The sequence below is a fragment of the Grampus griseus genome (assembly GCF_964374135.1).
Source record: "Grampus griseus genome assembly, chromosome: 6".
NCBI classification, from domain to species: Eukaryota; Metazoa; Chordata; class Mammalia; order Artiodactyla; family Delphinidae; genus Grampus; species Grampus griseus.
In genome coordinates, this window is record NC_139000.1 from 95,167,637 (window position 1) to 95,188,236 (window position 20,600).

A 20,600-nucleotide genomic window follows, 5' to 3' on the forward strand; every position below is an offset into this window, starting at 1 on the left:
TTCTTGCTTTATCCCAAGAACAGCAAAATGCAAATGCTTTGCAGCACATACAGAGGAAGCAAACAGGTGGCTGAAGTTTCATTAAGGGAAAGAGAGAGAGATTAAAACACGGGCTGGCAAAATTAAACACTCTGGAGTCAGAGTCAGCAGGTGGCCCTCCAAATAGAGGCCCCTGGTAATTCTGAATAAATTCAGAATTGGAGGGTTTCTTCAGCAGCTCATTCCCCTCCCGGCCCCCAGACCCACCGGCAGCCAGCAGCCAAGGACTGATCTACCCATAACTGTAAGGACAGAAGTTTCTGATTCTTATGGCAATTGCAACCCCACATCTCAGAGGCTGTGTCAGAGGGAGCAGCCACCCCCAAAATCATAAACACCAATGGCAAGAACAGATCTGGTCTGTTCAAGTGGGAATACAACACAGAGTCATGGGTCCCCTGTCCTGGAATGCCGGGGAAGGGTGGGCAGGTGTGACTGATGACCTAGAAACCGTATGGGGCCTCATAGAGACCCTTCTCAATATCCCAACGCAGTTTACTTTCAAGACTTTCACCCCATACCTTGGCCTTGACTGGGTCGCACTGGTTGGAGGTTGGGGTAGAAATGGCGAAGTCAAGGGTGACTCTGACAACACATCTGGATGAAACTGGGTTTATAGCATCAAAGCCTATCAAAGAGTGGGACACACATACGATGGAAAATGATGCAGCTTAGAAAGAAGGAAATCCTGACACGCGTTACAACATGGATGAAACTTGAAGACATTATGCCGAGTGAAATAGCCTGACACAGAAAAACAAATACTATATGATTAATGAGATACCTAGAGTAGTGAAATTCAAAGAAAGTAGAATAGTGGGTCACAGGGATTGTGGGGAGGCAGAATGGGCAGTTAGTGTTTGTTTAATAGGGACAGAGTTCCCTTTTGGGAAGATGAGGAAGTTCTGAGGCTGGATAATGGGATGGTTTTACAACAATGCGAATGTACTTGATGCCACTGAATTGTGCATTGAAAATGGTTAAGATGGTAAATTTTATGTTATATGTATTTACCACATTTTAAAAAAATTACTAAAGGCGGTTTATAATTCAATATTGGGTCACCCCACTTGCCTCTCAAATGAGAGACGAGAACTAACAAAGCCCCCGGACACTTCAGATCCCGCTTAAGACGAGGCCTTGCTCAGAAAAACTGGTGTCTAAAAGTGCAGTACAAGTGATTTTCAGGCAGAACCAGGTATGCAAGACTCTTCAAATTATTTAGCTAAACAAACACTGGCCGGTTTACACTTAAGGGTACCCGTGTGTCTAAGCTGATCCTCTCTACCCGCTTGTTCCTAAGTCACAGGACACTCGAGGCGACGCATCAGCTTGCAATGCCCTTAGAATTCAGGCCCAGTTCCCAAGCAATCAACAGGAGACATTATTTCTGAATGGGCCCATGGCTTTTCACATTCAATTATGGTAGAGTCCTTTCCATCACTCCCAGTCCAAACTTACCCACCCGTCAGAAGCCATGCACCCGTACCATCTTTCATAAAATGTCCTTGATCAACCATTCAGAAGTAACACCTTTTAAAACTATGCCCCAAGAGACTTCCCTGGTGGTACAGTGGTTAAGAATCCACCTTCCAATGCAGGGTACTCGGGTTTGATCCCTGGTCAGGGAACTAAGATCCCACATGCCCGGGTTAACTAAGCCCATGGGCTCTAGAGCCCGCATGCCACAACTAGAGAGAAGCCTGAGCACTGCAACGAAGAGCCCACGGGCCACAGTGGAGGATCCCTCATGCCTCAACTAAGACCCGACGCAGCCAAATAAGTTAATAAATATTAAAAACAAAACAAACCAAAACAAACTGTACACCTCTCCGGTGGCAATCACATCATTCTCTGAATCAATAGTTGCATATGTTTTAATTTTCCTCAATGGATTGTAAACAGCTGGAGGACATCAGATGCTGCGTCTCTATTGAGGGCTAATGGTCCTAGCACTAAAACCTAGACAGAATCTGGGGCTGCTACAGGACAGGGACAAGCATGAGCTATGTAAGCCAATCAACGCGGTTCAGTTGAGGTTTGAAATTTTAAATTGGCATGTTACACATACCATCACTCAGCACTGTTTAAATGTAGAGAGACCACAGGAAATCAAACACACTTGTACTATATACACATATCTGAAAGAGGCATAAAAATTATTAACTGCTTAGAAATTGACAAATGGTGTAAAACAGTCAAATAAATATACACTCTGAAGAAAAATAAGCGCCATTAGCCCAATTCCACTGGGCACAAGGCTCCTGGCTCTTCCAAGGCAGCTTTTAGTTTGGAAGCATAATTATTTTCATGAGCATCCCAGCCGGGGTGTGGACATGCGCACTCTTCATGGGAGAAGAGCCGGAGGTGATCCAAATGCTTCTGTTGACTCATGAGCAGATGTCACCCCCACAGAGACATGCAAAGTTGTTCTCGACATTAGAAGTGCTGAGATTCTCCCTGAATACATTGCCCTGGTCAGCACATAGGCTGGAATTTGATTTTTTGTTTCTCCTCAGCCTTCATTTCTACCCTAGGTAAAATTTAGCTTGGGCATTTGAGCAAGAGAGCATCATCTACATATTTGGAAAAACAGGTAAGTTTCAAGTAGCCCACCCGGCTAATATCAGGGACCCCAAGCTTTGGGACTTAGATGTGAAAGCACACAGTGGCTGAGATCCTGCCCATTTCCTCTGCAAGTCAAATGTGTGAATAAATTCACGATATCCAATCGCTTTGGTCCTTAGAACTGACACCTTAAGTTCCAGCAAAACTAGGCCCTATTGTTGCTTCCTGAGAAATAAGGGCAGTATTTACATTCTGAAGTTAAGTGTCTTCATATTCTCCTACAGTGCAGAACAGCCATCTTTACTCAAGATGCTGCACCTCCTAAAATTTACAAGCAAAATGTAACAGGGGCAAATGTGAACCTGGGGTATGGGGACAAGTGAGACCAGGGTCTAGTGCCTTGGCAGATTCCAACAGGATTTCTCCTGGCCCTAAAAGGGTCAAGAACAACCGAAAGGAAAAAAAAATGAAACAAACATAAAACAGAAACAACAAAACTGCCACCCACGCATCAAAGTGCCACTACTACTTATCTGAAATTACATAGGTAATTTAAATGTCCTCTTTTATTTTTCAACATCCTTACAATGAACAAGCATCAAGCTTTTAACTGACATAATTCACATACCACAAAAGTCCACATTTTAAAGTCTATAATCAAGTGGTTTTTAATATATTCACAAAGTTGTTCAACCATCTCCACTATGTAATTCTGCAATATTTTATCACCTCCAAAAGTAACCTTGTTCCCATTAGCAGTCCCCCGGAATCTCACCTCCCCCAGACCCTGTAACCACTAACCTGCTTTTTGTCTCTATGGATTTATCTGTTTGGGCCGTTTTATATAAATGGAATCATACAATATGTGGGTTTTTGAACAAATATTAATTTTATTAGGTTTTTAAAATTTCATGCCCAAAAAGAGAAAAAAAAAAAAAAGAAGGCTAGAGAGAAGCACACTGTACTAGCTGATTAGCAGAGGCCATTAAATGCTACATCAGCACATCAGGCTACTGCTCAGACCCTGTGGGGAGGTTTTGGCTGCCCAAGTAGACAGGATGTGGAGGATGAATGGGAGACACAGTGATGACTAAAGGATGAAAGACAGAGAACTATGGAAAGCTAGACAACTAGGATTATTTATCCAAAGATATGACGGTTTAGGAGCTGAAAGTCTCACTTGGAAGAGACAAGCACACGTTCACATTCCTGCTGTAGATAAGACATGGCTTGTGACAAGAAGGACTAAGGAAGGATTTCATCACTGCGAGTTCAGGGGCCACCAAAATGAATGCAGCATTGGGAACTCGTGTCGTCTGCTTTCTCCCCGACTAGCACGTTCTTCTGCAGGTCACCAGGGCTGGACGAATGACCTCTATCCACCTTCTTCACCCCATAACCCACCTTGGCAATTACTGCCAGCCCAGTTCAGTCAGCGATTAGTCCAAGGTGGTGAGAGTCCAGTCAGATCTCCCACATGGTTGTCCTGAGTGCTTCTTTACACAAAGGTCCCCTTGGGTTTACCTGATGCCGGTACCCTCACCCCAGCTGGCTGACTGGAGATGGGGAAGACCTAAAGAGAGAAAAGGTTCTGGGAGGAATTGGCTGCCCTAACTCCTCAGGACTTAATTATTGTTTTCTGAAAACTAGGCTATTACTTGGAGCAAATCTACATGTCCTTCGTTTTGGTAAAATACTAAAAGTTGTACTAACACCACACGTGTCCATGAAGAATGTGAATTCATGGGGGCTTCCTTGGTGGTGCAGTTGTTAAGAACCGCCTGCCAATGCGGGGGACATGGGTTCGAGCCCTGGTCCGGGAAGATCCCACATGCCGCAGAGCAACTAAGCCCGTGCGCCACAACTACTGAGGCCCGCGCGCCTGGAGCCCGTGCTCCGCGGCGGGAGAGGCCACTGCAATGAGAAGTCCACGTGCTGCGACGAAGAGTAGCCCCCGCTCCTCACAACTAGAGAAAAGCCCGTGTGCAGCAACAAAGACCCAACGCAGGCAAAAATAAAAATAAATTTTAAAAAAATAAACTTATTTAAAAAAATGTGAATTCATGACGTTCTAACTTTTTCCATTGGATGTGAGTGATCTTCACTGTAAAACAACACATAGGGCGACAATGTAAAGCTACCAGAAAACTCAAACCTTTGATAGCATCAATCAGGTAGTGATCATTAACTCTTTATTAGTTTTTTGATGTTTAAAGAAAGGAGAGCATTGGGCTTCCCTGGTGGCGCAGTGGTTGAGAGTCCACCTGCCGATGCAGGGGACACGGGTTCGTGCCCTGGTCCGGGAAGATCCCACATGCCGCGGAGCGGCTGGACCCGTGAGCCATGGTCGTTGAGCCTGCGCGTCTGGAGCCTGTGCTCCGCAACGGGAAAGGCCACAACGGTGAGAGGCCCGGGTACCGGAAAAAAAAAATTACCCATCATTTATAAAAAAGAAAGGAGAGCATTTAATATGGAAAAATTTAAGTGTGGCTGGTTGCCATGCAATGATACATTAAGTGTATACTTTCATCCATGTCAAAATTACACTTTAAAACCTAGAGCAAAGACTAACTACAATGTGGTAACCAGAGTGGGATCCTAGAACAAAAAAAAAAGATATCCAAAAGTCCAAAGAAAGATGAATAGTATGGATTTTAGTAAAGAATAATGCGTTGATCTTGGCATATCCGCTGTGACAAAGGTACCACACTAATGTAAGATTTAACACTAAGAGGAAGCAGAGTATGAGGAATATGCAAACCCTCTGCCCTATCTTCACACAGTAAAAAGTTTATTGAAGAACAATTAAACATTCTTCCACACTGGTCAAGCACTTAACCAAGGCTCACAAGTAAAGAAGAGCTGTAGGAAAGATCCTATCTCCAAACAGCCTTAATGGTGCAAGCCAGGCATGAACATTAACCGCGTGACACAGATTCACAGAATCTGATACAGTTTATTCAAAGATTCAACAGCATAACAGTGAATGCTCAGCAATTAAATCACTTTTGAGAATATCGGGTTTTGAGCTAAATTTTACGTTAATTGTCATGGCATGGTGATACTGGCTCCTAACCTGATACTTAGCATGTATTCTTAGCAGCACTTATCACTGTCCCGTATATTCAGGGCTGAACCAATTGGTGTCTGAAGAAAGACCAGATGAAAGGATGCATTGTTGATGTCGCTGGGCTGGTTAAAAAATCAGGGTTTCCCACAAGCCCGCAATAGCCGGAAATGCACGGCCGGCCCAAATGGGTGCAAATTCTGAGTAATTAGAAACCGTACCTTAGCCAAACAAGATCTCCTACAGACCTTCTCTCAACACAGGCCTCTAATGTGACATCTTGATTTAAGGCATCAATCAGGTAAGAGAAATTTATATCTGCAAAGTACAAGTGGGTCTGTTCTGATTTCCAGGCTCCTTCTCTGGTCTTAAAATACAGCTCTCTCATTAAGAGCAGAGACATTTGATTAAGAGAGTGTTCACTAATGAAGTTCAACCCACACCCTTGGATTTGAGTACATGTGCTACTCTGTTTTTGATTTGTGTTTCTCTTAAAAAATGTTTTGTTATTCAGACTATTCACCCATTAATCTCTACCTGTTGATGTGAATCAGTGCACTTGTGATTTAATTATATGCAGTCTCTGGCCTATTCGGACAACTTCAAAGCAGCCTCCTTTTAATTAGTGATGGTATTTCATTCACCAAAGCTTTGCATTCTTGGATTTGGTCGTCCTTAATGACGGTGTAATTTCCAGAATATGAGAACAAACAGCAGTCAGGGCACATGGGTAAAAGACCACAGCCTGGAAGGGAGGACCGTGCGGCAGGCCAGGAGCCTCTGGAAGGGCAAGCATGGATTTTATGCTGAGCTGTGCTGCATGAAAAGTCAGCACATCCACTGGCAACTGGAAACGTCCATAATGTGTTCCAGAACAATCACTTAGCTCAGCAACACGTCAAACTGAAAACATCCGTGATGCTAGAAATGCAACAATTTAAGGAAAAGAATGAATAACTGGAAAGGAGCAGAGTATAGAATCCTAAAAGGTGAGTCCATTAGCCTGGGAACTGGGCCAGAGAAAGTATGTCCATAGTAAAGAGACTCGATAATGTTTCTGGGAATGCGCTTACTAAAACGTCACACCGTGTGTCTCAACTGCCAGCTAGAAAACCACACGGCGTTCAAGGTGAGCTGCCAGTATCTAATCGGCAGTAGTCTTAACAGTCTGTAATTTCTCATTTCGTTATTTTGAACTTGGAGTTGAGCAAATATTAGCCTCTGGGTCTACATTCCTTAAGGGGCTGACCTAACTCTGCTCTGGAAATACAAAGTTAAATCCAACAACCTGAAAATGGAGTGACCAGTGTCTCTCACCAATTTAACCTTCACTTTGATTCTACTTCCACAGCAAAAATATCAAACCCCCAAAAGAGTCCAGGCACAGGCCCAATGCCCTCCAATATTGCTGTCATAACGCTTTTCCTACCTCTGTCACAGACAGCCCCCCAGAACCCCCAACAAAGGTCCCACTGTCAAGGGCCAAGAGTATAATCGGTTGAAGGGGGAGTGAAGCTGCTCAGGAGGCTGAATTGGGGCCTTTCACTGACCTCTCTCTTTCCCAACACCTACAGCCCCTGGCCGCGGTGGCACGGGGCCTGGCAGAGCTGGGAGGCCGGGAGACACCACCCATAACAGATGCAGCTGAAAGGGCGAGACCCTGACACCCTTCTCTGCAACACGAGCTCCGGGGCCTGATGCCACTGATGCGCCTGCTTGTTACTGCCGGTTTCTGCAAAACCAACAGAAGAGGAGCAAACAAAAATGTTGGGTAAGTACTCTGAGCTCATTCTCTTTCCACTTGGTTTCACAGAAGACTCTTTTGAGTATCAATTATTCCCATGAACACAAGGAATCACTTTTTCACCTTGAACCTCTGGAAGGTGTTTAATTAAAGGTAAGGAGGGGACTTCCCTGGTGACGCAGCGGTTAAGAATCCACCTGCCAATGCAGGGTACATGGGTTCGAGCCCTGGTCCAGAAAGATCCCACAGGCTGCAGAGCAACTAAACCCGTGCGCCCAACTACTGAGCCTATGCTCTAGAGCCCGCAAGCCACAACTACTGAACCCACGAGCCACAACTACTGAAGCCCACGTGCCTAGAGCCTGTGCTCCGCAACAAGAGAAGCCACCGCAAGAAGGCTGCGCACCGCAATGAAAAGTAGCCCCCGCTCGCTGCAACTAGAGAAAGCCCGTGTGCAGCAACGAAGACCCAATGCAGCCAAAAATAAATAAATAAATAATTTATTTTTTTAAAAAAAAAAAGGTAAGGAGGGAAAAGATTTTTTTTTTTTAAAGAAAAACCCTTATTAGAAAAAGAAACTGCGTATTGTCCCATGATAATGCTGCAAGTTACTTTCTGTTTGCTTCAGGGAGAGTTTTAAACTCCTCAGCTACAGGTGCAACAGCCTTGGAATCCAGGGTTGCCTGGAGAAATCTCAGGGTGGAGTGGATGAGACCCAGAGGGAAGGGATTCTGAAGGTTTGCAGCCTCTTTCAGCCATGAGTCTATGTCCAGCCTATGTAGCCTGAAGTTGCACTCATCCCCAGAGCAGCTCGACCAGTTGGCATATTTGAAATCAGAAGATTTGTTGGCAGTGATCACTTGGAGCTCTTGGAAACAAACAAGGATATACATCTGTTATAATCAAAGATGACAGCAGTAATTTTCTTTTTTTTTTTTTGCGGTATGCGGGCCTCTCACTGCTGTGGCCTCTCCCGTTGCAGAGCACAGGCTCCGGACGTGCAGGCTTAGCGGCCATGGCTCACGGGCCCAGCCGCTCCGCGGCATGTGGGATCTTCCCGGACGGGGGCACGAGCCTGTGTCCCCTGCATCGGCAGGCGGACTCTCAACCACTGGGCCACCAGGGAAGCCCAGCAGTGATTTTCTTTTTATTTTTTTTATTTTTATAAATTTATTTATTTATTTATTTTTGGTTGCACTGGGTCTCTGTTGCTGTGCGGGCCTTCACTAATAGTGGCAAGTGGGGGCTACCCTCCGCTGTGGTGCACGGGCTTCTCATTGCAGTGGCCTCTCCCTGTTGTGGAGCACAGGCTCTAGGCATGTGGGCCTCAGCAGCCATGGCTCACGGGCTCCAGAGAGCAGGCTCAGCAGCCGTGGTGCACGGGCTCAGTTGCCCCACGGCATGTGGGATCCTCCCGGTCCAGGGCCCGAACCCATGTCCCCTGCATTGGCAGGCTGACTGTAAACCACTGCGCCACCAGGGAAGCCCAGCAGTGATTTTCTTAAAGGTAGCTCCTGTATGAGTTTGCTAGGGCTGCCCTAACGAAGTGCCACAGCCTGGGTGGCTTAAACAACGGTGCTGGAGGCCGGAAATCCAAGATCAAAGTGTTGACAGGGTTGTTTCTCTTGCAGCCTCTCTCCTTGGCTTGTAGGTGGCCAGCTTCTCCCTGTACCTTCACATGGTCTTTCCTCTATGCGTAGACACCAGTCACAGTGGATAGAGGCCCACCCCAGTGACCTCATTTTAATTTAATTCTGTAAAGACACTATCTCCAAATAAGGTAACATTCTGAGATACTGGGGGTTAGGACTCCATTATATCTATTTTGGGGGGACACAAATCAACCCATAACAGGTAGTGTTACTTATCTTCAAAGCTTCTTTATACTTAATGCTGATTTGAAAGTGACTTTTGCAACTGCATGGAACAGGCTGACAGAGACAGAGAAAGCCTTGATGAGAAAGAATCAACAGGGGGTCTGGACTAAGTACAGAGGTGTCGGGGGTGGGCTTGCCCACATACTGAAAGGATCTGCCAACAACTTGCTAATGACTCTAGCATCCTAACTCCTTCGTTCTGAAGGTGTTCCCTCATGGCTTCAGTTGGGGACACCGCTGTCCTCTGAGCTTCATCTCCCTAAGTTTCCGTCAGCAGCCGTGGCATCTCCCCAGAGCCCCTCCTCTCAGGCTGGCATTCCTTCTTTCTCATAATATTTACACCACCACCACTCTTCCCAAAGAGCGGCATGGCAGGCCCAGAGGGAATGTGTCGTGGGATCTGGAGCAGCCTGTCTGACCATTTTTGGTAATGATTCTGCTCCACGTTTACACAGGGCTGCCCACTTTATACGATGCACACATCCGCACGACTCCCTTCACTTGACCCTCCACGTTTGGATCCTCTCCTGCTTCAGTCTCTCTTGCGAACGTCTCCTTGTCTCCGGCCCTGTAAATGCTGGAGTGCCCCAGAGCTGGGCCTGCAAAAGCTTTCCCTCTCTTTCTGTACCTGTCCCCTTGATGACCTGGCTTTAAACGACAGCAAAACGCCCACAACTCCCCAGCACACCTTTCCGAGCCTGACCTCTCCACAAAAAGCCAGGCTCAGAAACGGGAGGACCAGCTCACGTCTCCGCTTGCACATCTAATAGACACGTCACGCTCAGCTTGTCCAAACACAAACCCAGCTTTCCTCCACAGACCGCTCCCCTGCAGTCACCAGCCTCCCTAAACTCTGACTTCAGCCTTCCACGAGCTAAGGCCACACATCCTGGTTATCTCTGACTCCCTTTCCTCTCATACCCCACGTGCAATCCAACAAGAAATGCTGTTTGCTCTATCTTCAAAATACATCAGAATGCGACGCTCCTCACACCTCCCTGCTCACACCCAGTCCCAGTAGCTCCAGCTCTGCTGGATCACATGACAGCCACCCCCAACCCTCCCCTCCCCCCCTCCCCACTGCTCTCCAAGCAGCAGACACACTTGCACCTCTAAAAGGAGCTTCAAATACCATCGCCTGAGACAGCAGGGGCGAATCACAAAAGCCTGAGGCTGAGTGGAAGAAAATACACATACAAAAGACCCTGTATTGTATGATCCCACTTATACCACGTTCATAAATGGGCAGAGACATCTGCAGGGATGGAGGTCAGAAGGCTGGTGACGTTGGGGGTGATGGCCGGGAAGGAGCAGGGGATGGGTTTCTGAGAGGCTGCTGGCATGGTCTAGTGATGTGGAGATTTATGCACTTTTATCTATGTATATTATACTTACACAAAGCTTACCACGTTGCTTCTATTTTCATCTCTCTCATATAATGCTACCTCCTGGGACAAGGCCTGGCGGGATGTTATTCAAACACTTCCCTCCACATTTGTGCACACAGTCCTGCCACTTAACCTGCTTCCCATTTTTCTTTTCCCCTTAGCACTTCCAAGAGACGATTTATTCATTAGTTTATGTCTCTGTCTCCTCTTCCTGGGAGCAGGGGTTTCTGCCTGTCTGCTCACTGCTCTATCCCCAGCACCTGGAGCACAGCCGGTAGTTGCTCATTTGGTGAATGAATGAATGCTTCTGTGCTCAACAACTTCCAGCACCTTCCACCTCCTCAGAGGAGCAGCCAGAGCCCCTTCTCCAGCCTGCACACACACACACACACACTCCTGACCTCACCTCAACGCCTTTCCCCTTCACTCTCCAGGAACAGTTCCAGCTCCTTTTCCCTCTGGGGTTTGCATTTCCTTTTCCCTCTGCCTGGAAAACTCTTCCCCAGACCCCCCTGTAGGCTCACCCCTTACTTCCTCTGCTCCAAGCTTCGCTCATAAACAAGGCCTCCCCTGAAAGTCCGTATGGAAAGCATCTAGGGCCCACACGTGGCCTGCCCTGTCCGTGTCTCTCTCACATCAGAAGAGGGTGGCCTCCATGAGGCCAGGCTCTGGGTGACCATCTGGTGTTCACCACCTGGGACCCCAGCATGCAGGAGGCACTCCATGACCATGTGAGGAATAAACAAACACGGGCAGTGTCCTGGGACCATCACGCTCATGTGTGAGGAGAAGTCCTGAGTTTCACCTCACATTTTGAGGGATGGAGCTCATACCTGCTCCAAGCACGGGTAGTACCCACCCCACCAGCACCTCCTCCTACATCATGTCAGCTCCTCTTCCCAGAGGCAGACGATGGTGCCGCAACTCTGCTGCCCGGGGACGGGCTGCTCCTCCAAACCACTAGAGAACACTGCCCTGCTCGAAGGCGCTCAGACCTGAGATTCCTGGCAGTGCCCCAAGGAGCGCCACCAGGCCCACATTCCACAGTCTCTCTGACAACATGCCCTTTTAAATGAACATATGCATCTTTACAACTCCAAATGAATAAAAAGAAGCGTTTACAATTTTAAAACCATACCATGTGCTACTCAAACATAAAAAGGGCCAACTGTTGATACACACCTCACAGTGGGTGCATCTCACATGCATCTGGCTAAGTGAAGAGGCCAGACTCACAGGGGAAGGTACTGGAGAATCAGCTTCCAGAATGGCGGCATGAGGATATTGATGAACTCACTTACATCATGTCAAAAATGCAGGCTAAACAACTAAAACCAACCATTTAAGAACTCAGATAATGAACCAGAGCCACAGAATGAACTGAAAAATCATCTATCCAAGAGAAGTAATGGAACCTTAGCAAGATGGCAGGGCTGTGCTGGTTTAACGTGGGCTGTGACCATCTTCTCTCCCTCTCCAGCAGTCCTGCAGGTGGCCAGCAGATCTGAAGCTTTTGAAGCTCTGTTCAAAGTGCCATCCCATAGTCACTATTTTGTCTGGACTTGCAGCACTCTGGGAAATCTCTAGGTTTGACTCAGAGCTGGGCTGGCCTGGGGTCGTGGGGAGGGTGGCAGGTGGTGTCTGTCCCTGGAGCGTTATGCAAACAACAACAAGCTGCTGGCAACACTTCAGCTGCCTAATGCTGTGACTACAACTGCGGTAAACTTGAGCCCAGCCCGGGATTTAAAAGGAAATCCAGGAGAACTAGAGGACTTCAGGGCACTTCAAAAGCGCCGATGTATTTCCAGGGTCAAAAAGGCTATGCACACATGGAAGGCTATGCACATGCCCAAGGAAGACCTACAAAAGGAGAAGACACGAGTCCCTCATCTCTGGTGCAAACAAGAACTGACGGCTAATGTACACCTGAAACTAACACGACAATGTAAATCAACTATACTCCAATAAAAAATTTTTTAAAAAAAGAAGTGACAGCTAAGGCTGATGTTTGATGGCATGCCTTCTCACAAGATCCCCTGGGCCAAAAGTGCAAGAAAATATCATGGCCAGTGACTGGCTAATCACACAACTATACTGACTCACATGTCATCCCTAGGAATCAAGCTCTAAAAATGTAAGAGATCTATGTTAAGTGTTCTGACCACACACATACACAATAACAATAATTATAACCACAACAATAAATAAAGAGGGCACGAGGAAACTTGTGGAGGAGATGGACATGTTTATGGCATATAGATTGTGGTGATGGTTTTGTGGGCTTATACTTCTCTCCAAACTTATCAAGTTGTATATATTAAATATGTACAGCTTTTTGAATGTCAATCATACCTCTATAAAGTGGTTTAAAAAAAAGAAAATAACTTAAAAAATAATACATAACTCGGTGGTCATACATTAGAGGGAATACAGAAACTTCAGAATTAGTAAAGGAAAGCTGCAAACAAATGAACAGTAATAGAAAAAACACCAACAATATCCAAAATGAAACAAAAACAAAACCACAGCAGCAACAAAAAACTTTGAAGAGGGCTTCCCTGGTGGCGCAGTGGTTGAGAGTCCGCCTGCCAATGCAGGGGACACGGGTTCGAGCCCTGATCCGGGAGGATCCCACATGCCGTGGAGCAGCTGGGCCTGTGTGCGCCATGGCTGCTGAGCCTGTGCTCTGGAGCCCGCAAGCCATGACTGCTGAGCCCGTGTGCCACAACTGCTGAGGCCTGCACGCCTAGAGCTGGTGCTCCGCAACAAGAAAAGCCACCACAATGAGAAGCCCGCGCACCGCAACGAAGAGTAGCCCCCGCCTGCCACAACTAGAGAAAGCCCAGACACAGCAACAAAGACCCAATGTAGCCAAAAAAAAAAAATTAAATTAAATAAATAAATAAAATTAAAAATAATAAATAAATAAAAACACAAACAATTGTGTGCCAACAAATTAGAGAATGTCGATGAAATTGACAAATCCCTACAGAAACGTAAGTACTGAAACTAACTCAAGAAGAAAGAGAAAATCTGAATAGATCTATAACAAGTAAAGAGATTTGATTAGTAATCAAAAAACTTCCCACAGAGAAAAAGCATAAGACCAGATGACTTCTCTGGTGTATTCTACCATACATTTTGAGAAGACTTAATACCAATCCTTCACAGACTCAGAAAACCGAAGAGGGGAGACTTTCCAAACCAATCTATGAGACAGTATTACCCTGATACAAAACCAGAAAAACATGTCACAAGAAAACAAAACTAAACATCAATATCTCTTATGAATACAGATGCAAAAGTTCTCAACAAAATACAGCATATCTTCTTTGGAGAGCTGTCTATTCCCACTAGCACATGGAATTTGAGAATCCAGAAATGACCCAAGTATATATGGAAACGGCGATTAGAAACAGGCGGTTTTTCAACTAAATGGGAAGGAATCCACAACTGGTTGGGATAGGACAGTCACTGAAAGCTGCAACTCTGTAACCTTTCATGAAAAAGTAAATTGTGGCTGATCAAAGACTTAAGCATAAAATATGAAACCAAGAGTCAAGTATTTGCTCAAGAATACGGAGCGCTGAAGAACATGAGAGTCTGCAAATAAATTCAAATGGCTAATAAGTCTATGAAAAGACTCAACACCACAGTGTTAACAGAGGTGAACTGAAATGGGAGACTTATGTTCACGTGTCACATTGGAAAGGAAAGGAAGCAGGCACTCCTTGTCTGGCCTAGGGCATGCAGAGTTCCTCAGAATCTCTGCCACGGGAGGGGTCCATCTCCCCAAACCAATCAGGTCCCTGTGCAGCAATTCCACAGTCAGGAGTTTATCCTCCAGGTACTCTACAGGTGCAAAGTCACAACTCTAAGGATGCTTGTTCCAGCCCTTGCTGTCACAGCAGAAGATGGGAGATACCCAAATACTGATCGAGCCAGTATTGGTTTGACACAGAATGGTTACATGTAATTGGTAATAATAAACATGGTACATAAATAATAATGATAGCAATTGTCACAAGTTTTAAGCCCTTAACCGGTGCTGGGTGCCAAACCCCCTCTCATGGATTATTTTTCTTACCCTCAAAGGACCCTATGAGCTCCTATGGTCACCCCCAATCATTGATAAAGAATTTTAAATGTCTGTATTTTGGGATTGCAGCATGAAGTAAATCTGTGTATAAGATGCAGAAAGATGATGAAGACAGACTCAGGTGTGAGCAAAGCAAGATAAAACTGACTGTACACAGCCACTCCTGATCACACACAGGCTGCTGACCTATTTACAGTTGCTGAAGCTACATAAGAAACAGATCACTTTGGAGGGGGAAACAGGGTGAGCCTGTGTCTGAATTGTTTTAGTACACTCAGCCTTCTCCTTTTCAAAAACAAAAAAACAAAAAAAAAACACCTAATTTTTTTTAGAGTAAAACAAAATACTTCACATTGGAAATTCTTCGGTTTTTTAAAAGAATGTTAACAATTTAACAAATTCTATAACAAAATATCTACTGCACAAAAAGGGATGAAGCTGTACTGAGAATTTCCCTGCATGCCCCTCCCCCATGCACTTGAAACAACTTGAAGATAGAGTCTTTATATTCTATTTCCTGAATATCTTCCACTGCAGTGGATACCACTGCATGATGTCTAACTTCTTCAACAAAAAAGCAAGGATTCTGCAACATCAATGTACACATTTGTATTTTATAGTCAGCATATTATAGTATTAATATTGAACAGATTAAAGCAATATAAACCATTGCTAGTGGTTATCATAAAAATGCACATAATTGCCAACTGTGATTCTTTTCTATAAATTAATGTCTTTGTCTTTTCTAAGCTTTTCCTCTAAGGAAAGAATTTATTGAAAGAATTAAGTTAGCAATCATATCACCAGACACTACTTATTTCCCCTGCCCCTATAAAAAGGGACATTTTTCAATACATTGTTTTACCTAATTGAGACTCTTAAACTCATAAATCATGGTTGTTTCAGGCTTTTCTTTGAGGCTTTTTTATTTTCACAGCCAGAAGCCCTAAACTAATCAATCATGGAATAATGTCATGGGTAATTACCACTGGGGCGACTTGCCTTTTCTGTCTCTAGAGGTCCCAGGTGTCTCTCAGCTTGGTATTTTTAAAGCACTTTTGCTTTAACAACCAAATGGCACCAGGGAACCTCTCTCTCCATCATTATCACAAAAATACACATGAAGGTACACATGCAGGACACCCAGGAAACAGGCACACACACATGACTCAGGGACTCAGGGGATCCCCACAGCTCCATCCTCACAGCTTTACACTCACAGTAATCTTAAACCGTTGGATTTGGAGGAAAATGTGACCTGATGAAGAGAACAAGGTAGGCTGACACATCCCCTAGCACACAGATGGGGGCTGACATCCCTGGCTCTCCTTCCTTGTCCAGGAACATGGGAGCACAAGATGCCTCCTATCGAATCTAGCCCTGTGTTCTACTTTCCTCAAGCATAACTCAGAGGAAATCCTATTTCTTCTCATAATGTATCTGTGAGGCTAGGTAGACTTTGGGATACAGGAAGGAGAGAGAGACTGCAAGCCAGAGAAAATAAAATCCCCTCCCTGCTCTTCCGTGGTTAATTTCACACGAACAAAACACGTTTTAGGGGGTAGATCTGCTTATGAAGAATTTTTCAAACAGAACAATCAAGTTAAAAGATCAATTCCTCTCTCTCTCACACACACACACACACCCAAATACACACACATACGCATACACACACACACACCCCTCCTCTCTCACGATAACTTTGTATTTTTCCTTTTCATTTTGGAGGCCCTCATGTGCGAGGGGTAGAGGAAGTTGTAACGAACCTCTTTTCTGTTTCCCATTCCAATTCCCTTTCCACCCTTCCAGAGGTTATATCTTTCCTTTACTCTAGTAGTTCTCAATGGATAAAATGGATTTTGCCCCCAGGGGACATCTGGCAACACCTGGAGACATTTTTGACTGTCAGATGGGGGCCACCCTTGACGTCTAAGGGGTCGAGGCCAGGGATGCTGCTGAACATCCTCAACACACAGGGCAGTCACCACCGCAAAGACTTACTGGGCCCCAAATGTCAACAGTGTGACGCTGAGAAGCTCTGCTCAACTCCAGGCTACCTTCTAGTTCTCAGTTTTGAGTCAGCAAGCCTGAGAGCTGAAATAAAATTTAGAGAAAATCTCATCCAGCCTTGCTCGTCCTTGTTCCCATTCCACATACAGAAACTGAGCCCTCAAAAGATGCTGGTGCCTTAGAAAAGCCCAACCTTACAGTCAGACACCCATGCAAATCCTGCCCCTGCCACTTATGAGCTTTGAACCGGGGGCAAGAGAAATGGCCCACAGGCAACTAACTCCATCTCCCTAAATGCAGGATGGCAAGTAAGGAGGCCGCACTGTCTGGGGTGCCGATTTGACGAGATTCATGCTGAACGTCTCAAGACTGTGTTTTGCATGCCTTACACAGAAGTCAATAAATGCTTACTCTTGGTTCATGACTCTTTTTGAATTATGGTTTTCTCAGGGTATATGCCCAGTAGTGAGATTGCTGGGTCGTATGGTAGTTCTATTTGCAGTTTTATATATGGAATCTAAGAAGAAAAAAAAAAAAAAAAGGTCATGAAGAACCTAGGGGTAAGACGGGAATAAAGACACAGACCTACTAGAGAATGGACTTGAGGATATGGGGAGGGGGATGGGTAAGCTGTGACAAAGTGAGACAGTGGCATGGACATATATACACTACCAAACGTAAAACAGATAGCTAGTAGGAAGTAGCCGTGTAGCACAGGGAGATCAGCTAGGTGGTTTGTGACCACCTAGAGGGGTGGGATAGGGAGGGTGGGAGGGAGGGAGATGCAAGAGGGAAGAGACATGGGAACATATGTATACGTATAACTGATTCACTTTGTTATATAGCATAAACTAACACATCATTGTAAAGCAATTATACTCCAATAAAGATGTTTAAAAAAATCAGTAAGTAAATAAATGCTTACTCTCTTTTTCCATCTGTCACCCTTTTTCTAATTCTTCCTCCTCTTCCAACTCAGTTGGGAGATATCCCTGAGGCCAGGCGAAGCCTGTGGGTCACCGTGGATGCCTTCTAGGCCAAGGTCACGGCTCCTTCCTCCAAGAGACGGCCACACGGCACCTGGTGCCAGCACCAGCACCAATACCCAGCACAGCACCAGAACCAGCACCCACACCAGTACCCAGCACCAGCACCCAGCACCAGGTATTCCTGACCTGGGCCCCCTCAGCAGCGAGAGGTGGTAACAGAAGGGAAGGAGTGGGCAGGACCAATCTTGGGGCCTCGCTTTCCTTCTCTGTGACACTGGCCATGTTTCTATTTGTTTCTCATAATCATTTGGCTTCTCAGACAGTGACATCATTGCAGATGTTGCCATCATCAGTGTGTTATACAGCACCCACGGGCTAGCCCCCTCTTGGTACCCCAGCTATGGTTACAGAGAAAGGTGGGGACGGTACTGCTGGCTACAGAGACTTGGGTTACCCAGATATTGGAACTACTGGAGGAAACGTGTCCTTACACAAGGGCAGGAAAAACTTTGTGGTCTCACCTTCCTGTGTTTTCCCACTGCAATAAAAATGCAAACATGAAACGGAAGGAAGGTCAGTGAGACTGCAACGCAGGCTGGACAGTGAAGGAGACACAGAAGGAGGCGAAGGGGCCAGGGGCTCACGCTGTGGACACACCAGCTCCAACACACAACCCCAACCTGCAAACTCTTTCCAAGCTGGTTTCATACTTCGTGACTAGGCCACCGTAAAGTTCACAGCCATGTTTCCAAAGAGACTCGTTATTTATGCAAACAAGCCTTTCTTCCAGGTGCACTGGCTTGCCAACGGTAAGGAGCTCATAACGGGCCACAGCCCTGTTTAAAATAAGCACCAAAACAGACGCCAAGTCTAACACCACGTAAAAGTCGAGGGGAGTAAAGGTCTGGAATCTCTCCATCCTGGAGGGTTAAGTTTGGCCAAAATGGAGACGTTGGACCAAGGCATCCAATGAGGCAGCTCCTGAAACTCTGCACACCAGCAGCCTACACAGGAAACTGGATCATACTCCCACCCGCCTCGCTGCTCCTCCCATCTTTACGCTCACGAGTAAAGAACGTAAAGCACAGAAGAGTTTAGATAAACTGGGCCCAGACATCTATGAGAAGTCTACTGAGCACAGACGCATCCCGTAGAGGAGGCTAGGCAGTCATGGGGTCCCCACGCAGCTCTGCCTCCCCAGGGTGCGTTCCCTGAGGATGGCCTGAACACAGGAAGCACCCCGTAAGGTGCCGGATATGGCCTGAAAAGCTTTCAGGTTATCCTCTCTCCAAGCTCCTTTTGGACGTGACTGTCCCCAAGGCCTCGTGCTAAAAGGGGAAGTGAATTAGAGAGACCCTGAGAAAGTCTAGATGGCAGCTGTCATGAGGGAAAGATGACAGCAAGCCTCCCGGAGTGGATACGCTCTCCTCGTTGAGGACAGAAACGGTGCTCTCCCAAGCCATGCTGCTGCCCCACACGGGGAGAAGAGGCAGCATCCGCTGGGGAAGGCACTGGAGGGGCGAACAGGCCAACCGGAGAAGCCTGTCAGAGGTGAGGGCCCCCGTGGTGTGCAGGAGGGCTAGAAAAAGATGGACTGGAAAAAGAAGCCAGAGATCCAGTGCTGCTGTGATTTGTCCAAAATCCCTGAAGCCATCTTACCTGCTGACAGGTGGAGTGTTGCCAGGTCCTAAGGGGCGGCAGGACCTTGGGGCTCCACCACCAAGTCCTGAATGACAAGCGCACAAAAAGAGCTAAACTACTGCTGACAGGCTGCTGAAAGGAGTTAGTTCTTTCAGTTGACCTGAAGGTCAAATGGATGAACCTTTGCCGTAGAAAACCATCCCAGAAAATGATGGTCCACTTGTCTGTCTCTGGCCTGTGAGTGGCCCACAAAACAAAGCTCACCTGACATTTAAAAACTGTGATGGGGACTTCCCTGGTGGCACAGTGGTTGAGAGTCCGCCTGCCGATGCAGGGGACACGGGTTCGTGCCCCGGTCCGGGAGGATCCCACATGCCACGGAGCGGCTGGGCCCGTGAGCCATGGCCGCTGAGCCTGCGCGTCCGGAGCCTGTGCTCCGCAACAGGAGAGGCCACAACAGTGAGAGATCCACATACCCCCCCCCAAAAAAAAAAAAAAAAAAAAAAACTGTGATGGTTTTCCCCATCACCTGGCAAAGACCACGAGGCTAGGTCACCCAATGGCCAGGCCAGGCTGAGGGAGGGTGGAGACACGGCAGGAGGTGTATAACTGGGACAAACTCCACACAGGACTGTGACCTAGATCTGACACTAACAAAGGCACATACCTGTGACCCAACAATTCCACCTGTAGGAAATGTGTCCTACAAAATGAACTCACGTGTATGTGAAATGATACGTGGACATGGTTATTCATTGAAGCACTGGGTTTTGGTTTTTGTTTTGTTTGCATTTTCACTGACTTTTACTTTGTCTTTTGGTGTCCAGGTCTGTGCATTTTAACACAATAGATTCATTTCATCACAACCACAGTCAATTTATAAAAGAGTCTCATCACCCAAAAAACTCTTCTCATGCTTTCCTCTACAGTCACACCCACACCACACCATACACACACACGCACACACACCAGACTTTTTTCTCCATCACTATAGTTGTATCTTTTTGAGAAAAATGGAATCACACAGTATATACCTGAAGGGGATTAGAAGATGCCACCCCCAAATATGCCACTTTGGCATAAGAATTATTTTGAGCTGAAGATAACTGGGAAACAGCAGAGGCAGGAAGAGCTCTCTGCCCTCCCCATCTGCCTAAACGCAGGACATAAATTTCTCT

General features: G+C 46.2%; 1 protein-coding gene across 1 annotated transcript in view; it reads right to left on the reverse strand.

The window, feature by feature from the left end:
* The window catches only part of ROR2 (receptor tyrosine kinase like orphan receptor 2), a gene marked incomplete at its 5' end in the record, with an annotated part of 213,277 nt that overhangs the window by 47,937 nt on the left and 144,740 nt on the right, over nucleotides 1-20,600 (reverse strand). The gene's annotated exons all lie outside the window — the stretch shown is intronic.